Raw genomic sequence first — 7,723 nt, 5'->3', positions numbered from 1 at the left:
CCCTGCGTTACATTTCAACTTGATGTTTTTTTTGTTGAAATAACTATGTTTCTTCTTAGTTTTTTCTTATCAGTTTTGTATATTAGGGTTGTGTGTTAGACCTAATGTTGTTAAATGAATGTTTATTGTATTATTTCAGTTTCATGTGTGTTACCATGATGGTGTTTAGTGTTTGTGTGAATGACACTGTGCACCTTCTATATATGTTAATATTTTAAAGTTGCTTGTGATGGGCTTTGGTTCATCATGTGACTTTCTCATCACCACCTGCATTTGGTGGTTATCAGTGTATTACAGAGGTACAAAACAGATTTCAGTACTTCAATAGGTTGGTATATTAACCTTATTTCAGTTAATGAAATTACGGTATTTAACTGTAAATTTAAGTTAAAACCTAAAATGGTGCTACTGTATTTTTTACGGTAAAATTCCGGCAACCACAGCTGCCGTTTTTTTACCGTAAATTTTACAGAATTGTTTTTTACAGTGCAACAGTGCTGGGTAGATTACCTACAAACTGTAGTCGGTAGTTACTGATTATAAATTACGTGATGAAAATTGTAGTCAGTTATGTAATCATGATTACTCATTTTATGTAATGTATTCCGACTACATTTGGATTACTTTTGACATAACTTATTTAAATATTATTTTAAATAGGATTATTGTTATAAAAAAAACTACGAGAAATGTATGGCAATTAACAGATATCACAGAACATGAAAATGTGTTGTTAAATTATTAACTTTAAATCTCAGGGGGACTTCAAGTAAATATTTTAGGTCAAAAGTTTCGGAACCCCTTCATCACATGTATTCATGCATTCCAGAAAAAAGTAACTGTAATCTGATTATGAGCATTTTAAAACGTAATATAATCTAATTACAATCCAGATTTGACGTAATCAGTTATTACCCAACACTGGTAACCAATAAGACAACTATTAAATGTAAAATGTCAGTTTTTGTACACTTCATTTTTTTTTCTTGTTAAACAGTTTTGTTACCGTGTTGGGTCATCATCACTCAATGTCCAATGTAAAACCGGGGTCCTGAAGCAAAACCAGTTAAGAACCGCCGCCTTAGGCTGAAGTGTGTCAGATTCGAAGACAATCACACGGAGAGAGAAATATCCTCCCATCCAACTCTTTGTGTATCACAGCTCTCCCCCCATGGCTATTACTGTCTGAGAATGTTATATCTCCGTCCCGACGACTCTCCATCACAGGATGTAGAACAACCCAGTTATGGTCCTCTGATGCCAGTGGTGTGGACATTGTTTGGCTGAACGAGAGCTTGCACTTCAGTGACTTTGATCTCCGGGCTGGAAGTGGAGCTTTTTTTCCCCCATGTGCAAGGTTGAGAGGTCTTAGCTTAGAGGTTGGGCCCATTATAAATATTTCACTGGCAATGCAAAAGTGCTAAAAGAAAAAAAAGCCAGTGAACTAAAAATACAGCAGCTTTAAATAACCTCAACCGCGACTGGCGAATTTAGTTTTGTGTATACCTCAGCACTGCGAGAACAAGTCATCTATGTAAAATGACACAGATTGTTGCCGTGGTTCAACAAAACACTGTTCCTATAGCGTGAGATTCAATGTATACAAAATATGTTCCCAAAGACTGTGGGTTGTGCATGTTTTAAGGTCAGAATAACAAAGTACAGTGTGTTTTGACCTCTCTGTGAGGGAGTTGGATTGGATTGTATTAAGATTGGAGATGTGACTTTCAATGAATACTGATTCTCTTTGACTGATGCGATAAGCCAATGAATATTGAGAGAATCGTGTGACTGTTTCTGCCTCTGCATCTCGATCATTTACATACTGTAAGAACAAGAACATAGATGTTTGCTTTGCTCTTGCATGAACTGAGCGAGGTTCATGCAGCTGTTTTCAGTTTTATATGTATTTATTTTTTTCTCCTCTGGAAGCTGTTGCTCTTGTTTTGAATGAGTCATTGATTTCTCAGTCGGACTGTAGGGTGCATGTGACATGCGAAGATATTGCCTCTTTTCTTGCCTTTATCAAAGAGCAAGGGCTTGGATTGTGCTTCTAAGTTTGTTGAACAAAAACTAAAAAGTTGTGGATGAAGACCAGACGTTTAAAGCACTGTTCAAATCACTTAATCTGTGTTACAAGTTCAGAGACCCGGTGGCTTTTAACACATGGTTACATAATAGCAGAAAACCAGACATTATAAGATTTAGGTTAGTGATCATTTTGGAATAAAGTTACTTTGGCAAGATTTTTGCAGTTTAAGTTTACATCTGCACCTACAAAAAAAGAATCACCTTTTTATCATGATTCTCAGTTAGGGACCTGACGATAAACCACAATAAAAATCCTGACCGTTTCATATTTTATTCATCATTAATAATGTATGCATTTAGTAGAATAATAATAGTTTAATGTATGCATTTAGCAGACGCGTTTATCCAAAGCGACTTACAGTGCATTCAGGGTATACATTTTATTACCAGTATGTGTGTTCTCTGGGACTCAAACCCACAACCTTTTGCACTGCTAACACAATGCTCTACCACTGAGCCACAGGAGCCACATTTGATTATCAAATGATTATCACAATAAAAAAAAAAGTTTAATTTCTAATTTTCAGTATGTCAACAAGCAACAACACTTTCCAGCATATTAATCAAGGTTATTATCCTTAACAAAACTATTAAAAACATATTTTTAATTCTTGTTAACCGGAATAAAGCTTATATAAAATATAAATATTAGAAGAAAAACTAAATGAAAATTAGAAATGTTGCCATGGACACTACCTGAAATAAGTTGAATTTGAAGCACTAAAATTAAAAACTAAAACTGCAATAGAAAATTCAATCTCAATAGTAATACATAAAAAAAACACAAAAAAAACATCAAAAAATTTATTAAAATAAAAATGGCAAAAGCACGTAACAAAAGTACAAAAAAGTAAGCTAAAATTAAAATGAAAACAGAAAATATCAGAAGACTAAATCAAAATATTAATACAAATTTTAATACTACATAATAATACTAAAAATAACTTTACATTTATAATTAAAGGTGATAACACTTTATTTCAGAGTGTCCTTGTTACACATACTTACTTTACTAATAACAGTCAATTATTCATGATTAAAAGTGACTAACATTAAACCAAACCCTAATCCTAACCCTAAAGTAAGTATACACGCCGTTAATTAATATTACTCAGTAATTAACTGTATAATTACACTGTATCAAAGGCACCTTAAATTAAAGCATAACCTTTTGATTCTTATACTTACTTAAAATAACCATTAAAAAACTGTATCTAAAAGGGTAAAACTGAGAAAGACTAAAAGCCCTTGTTGTTCATGAAGTAATTTTCTGGATTACACTGGATATGAAATATTCAGGATGTAAAAACCCTACACAGCTGTGGCTGAGTTTATTTGACTCTTCCTTTTCAGAGGGGGTCGGCTGGCTCCCAGGAACCCATTTGACAAGCATTTTTTTAACAGGGCCATATTTAGCCTGCTATTTGCTGTTGCCTTTGTGAATCTAGAAATTCTACTTCAACGTGGGCACCAGTGCAATTTTATTTAAAGCTGTTTTGTTGAATGCTGAACCGTTTGTGCTTCTTTTGGCGAGGCCAGACTCAAATCTCAGCTTTATTCTTTTGGTTAGAAATGGAAAGGCTCAATGCACTTATAATGCCATAAGCAGGTGGGATTGTTTAACTCTGTAAGCATGTGATGTCTTTCTTGATCTGCCATATTTTTCAGCTCTGTTGTGTTGCTTTGTTATTTGCATCAGCCTTTTGTTGTGCATGACTCATGCAGCTGTGGATTTCAGGTGCTTCCTAAGATGAGTCGGACGCGCCGCAGCATCATTTGAGAGCTGGATGCCCTTGTTGGAGGTCTAATTGTTGGCAGCGAGCAGGAATTTCAGTCATGCTTAATTGCGCCCTGCGCTTTTGAATGGCATCCAAACCACTCCAGAGGTAATGTTGTCTTTCACGATCTGGCAATTATCACCATTCACCGCTGAGGTGCTGCACTTCAGTTCCGCCTGTACGTATGTTGCCAGTTTGTGTTCTTCTGAGGGGAATGCAAAGAAAACACATTTTCTCCCTCACTTTTATCTACCTAAGTCCTTCAGTCTCTCATCCTCTCAGCGCGAGGCGGGAGTCTTGTTTTGTTGATAGAGGGCATCTGTCCACGAATGGCAGTGATGTGATGAGATTAGTCAGATTGGACAGACCACACTTCAAAAACAGGCCTAAAGGGCAGTGCATTAGCATTGCATCCATTCAAACATGACACAGCTTCCCCTGACTCCGTCCTTCAATGTGCAATCCTATTTTGGAAAGGCCAAACCATCAAACTCTAATCTACATTACGTTCATTATGCCTGGCTTCATTCTGAATTTCTCACACTTAACATGTTGCTTTCACAAACCGTATCAAGTAGGTCATAGTTCAACAAGGGATGTTAAAATACAATTTAAGATTTCTGGTTTAACTCACAAAATCACAGCAGACAATGGGGTTAAAGGAAAAGTTCACCCAAAAATGAAATTTGCTGAGAATGCATTCACCCTCAGGCCATCCAAGATGTAGATGAGTTTGTTTCTTCATCAGATTTGGAGAAATGTAGCATTGCATCACTTGTTCACCAATGGATCCTCTGCAGTGAATGGGTGCCGTCAGAATGAGAGTCCAAACAGCTGATAAAAACATCACAATAATCCACACCACTCCAGTCCATCAGTTAACAGCTTGTGAAGTGAAAAACTATTTGTTTGTAACAAATTCATTATTAAGACGGTTTTCACTTAAACCGCTGGTTACGGCTAAAGAATGAGTTCTCTATTCATAATAGAGCAATGAAGAAACAAACTCGTCTATATCTTGGATGGCCAATATTAGGAAGGTGTTTTTTTTTTGAGTGCTTTAAGGGACACCTGGGTAAAAGATGCTTCTATTTATTTATTTATTTACTTACTTACTTAACCACTAGTTGGCACAAAATCTCACCGCAGCACTTAAACATCCAAATTTCATTATACAGGTAAAAATTGGTTGATGCTTTGAAGCTAGTCCTTCTGAACTCTTTAGGTTGATGTTTAATGTTTTGAAAAGTATTATATAGATTGATGTAGAAAGTAAAAATAAGAAAATGTGTTTTCAAACAAAGGTCTTGCTAATGATTTTCAGTTTTGTTCAAGGTAATTAAATTAACAGTTTTTCAAAAACTGAAGAATATATATGTATGGAATTTGGGTTAAAAAGCGCCCCTGTTGATGGGGCTAAAGGCAAAGTAATTGACATGATGATAAATAGCTGTCTGACTTTTACATTTGTTGACATGACGTTAGATTCATAGTTAGATTCAAATGTGACCCTGGAGCACAAAAAACGTAATTTTTTATTAGTAATATGCATTACTAAGAACTTCATTTGGACAACTTTAAAGGCGATTTTCTCAATATTTTGATATTTTTGCACCCTCAGATTCCAGATTTTCAAATAATTGTATCTCTGCCAAATATTGTCCGATCCTAACAAACCATACATCAATGGAAAGCTTATTTATCCAGCTTTGAGAAGATGTATAAATCTCAATTTCGAAAAAAATTGACACTTATGACTGGTTTTGTGGTCCAGGGTCACAAATAGTCAATAGCTTTTAATAAATTAAGCCTCCACCTTAGAGATAAATCCCATGTTTATAATGAAAAATATGGTAGGTATTAATCATGTCATGTAATAAAATATATTTATTGTTACTACTGTAGCAAATTTTCCTTATGGTGTTCCTTTAGCCCTGTTGCACCCTATATATTGTAATGATTTTTGATGTTAGCAAGTAAACAAACCAAAATAATTATGTAAATCTTTTAAAACCATTATTTACTTTCATGATAAAACTACTACCAGGCACAGTAATACAGATCCAAAACAGCATGACAGCATCTATATTCACTGGCACATTTTCAACCTTTGTCAACATCCTTGTCTTTTGTCAATTGATTTTGCATAATCTCTCTAACGCAACTCAAGCATGTTTTCATTTTTGGAGAAGAATTTACTCACTCACTCTTAAGTCCCAGTCAGGGGCTTCTTTGGCATAATGGATGCAGCATTTGGGCCTGACATGTGAATGGACTGCAAGGATTAGTGTGGATTAATGCAGAGTTTGCCTGATGGCTGCTGAGATTTATCTTAGCGGTACAATGTGTTATTGCTCCCAACAGGCCGCACCCACCCATCTTTACTTTGTAATAAGGTTGGATAATGCCGGCCCCTGTTTCCAACTTACGAATTCATTGCTCCTCGTGTGACAAGGTGGAGGTTGAGTGACAGGTTAAACGGCTGTGTGAAAACAAAAACATCACTCACCCGTGCCGAGTGCTAGTATTAAGACATCAGCATGAACAGCAGTCACTGTAGCCTTTGATATCAAACGTGCAGATCTGTCATTCGGCATGAGGATCTGTTGACGCATTACCGCACCATTGTGACCCTTTACTTATTAATCTGTCACAGCTGTATGCAAGCTATTAGAAATGCATTAGTTCTGGTTTAGTTTAGTTCTCAGCCTATACATTTGAAATGAGAGGGGATAGAATTAATCTAAAGGACTGATTGCACTTCCATCATTCAGATGAGAATGTGCCAGTGTGTGGCAAATTTCTCCAATTTCTTCCACCAGTCTTTACATGTCTGTTATTGGACAGTCCCCAGTCACACAGAGAAACACAGTCATGATTCTCCCTCATTTTGCCCAAAACTGACATTGCTGGGAAACTGTGGTAATAGACTGCTTATGCAAGTCTCTCTCTAAGGGGCCTCTTCCTCTCTCTCTCTCTCTCTCTCTCTCTCTCTCTCTCTCTCTGAGGTCATCGGTAGCCAATTACTTCTAAAGGCTACTACAGTGACCACAGAAGTATTTGGACACTTAGGTTACACTTAAAAATTTATGAATGTTGTGGCATTAGATGACAAAAGCAAGTGGAATTTTTCACAAACAGACTTTACATAAGCAAAATATTTAACGTAAAATTTAACCTGGTCGCTGAGGAAATACTTCAACTTCGCGCTGTGGATCGCCGGATCGGCTTTCACCGTGGACGAAGCGGAGTCCAGCCCGGGGTCGTCACATGTGGTTGCCGCAGGCATCACAGTATGGTGAGGGAGGGACGTAACATTTCCGTCACACGCTTGAGGAATTCGGCCAATCACAACGCACTGGATAGCTGGCCAATCACAGCACACCTCGCTTTTTCAGACCGATGAGCTTTGTAAAAATCGACACGTTTCAGAAAGGCGGGGCATAGAGGAGAAACAATAATGTACAGTATGTGGAAAATAATGTGTTTTTTAACCTTAAACCGCATAAACACATTGCATTACAACAAATACACAAAATAATGTTCTTTTTAACAGCATCATATGACCCCTTTAAGAGAAGTGTGTTGAACAGCATGATCTGGAGCTTCAAACATGATAAGCTCGTGCAGATGTCCTGCATCATGTTTCCAGCGTGTTTACCAGAAGACCATAAAACTAAACACACTTCACATCAGCTAATATTCATGCATCTCAACACTGAACAGTCTTTTACTCACAGATTTCTTTCTCGTACGGTTCTGTGACTGAAATGAAAGTGAAACTCACTGATGTTCCTGCAGCTCATACACTTATTAATGACATTGATGATTAAAATAAACTCATATACACTCTA

This window comes from Sinocyclocheilus rhinocerous, unplaced genomic scaffold (assembly GCF_001515625.1).
Source record: "Sinocyclocheilus rhinocerous isolate Xijiao unplaced genomic scaffold, SAMN03320098_v1.1 scaffold892, whole genome shotgun sequence".
In the NCBI taxonomy this organism is placed as follows: domain Eukaryota; kingdom Metazoa; phylum Chordata; class Actinopteri; order Cypriniformes; family Cyprinidae; genus Sinocyclocheilus; species Sinocyclocheilus rhinocerous.
This window is presented reverse-complemented; position numbering follows the sequence as displayed.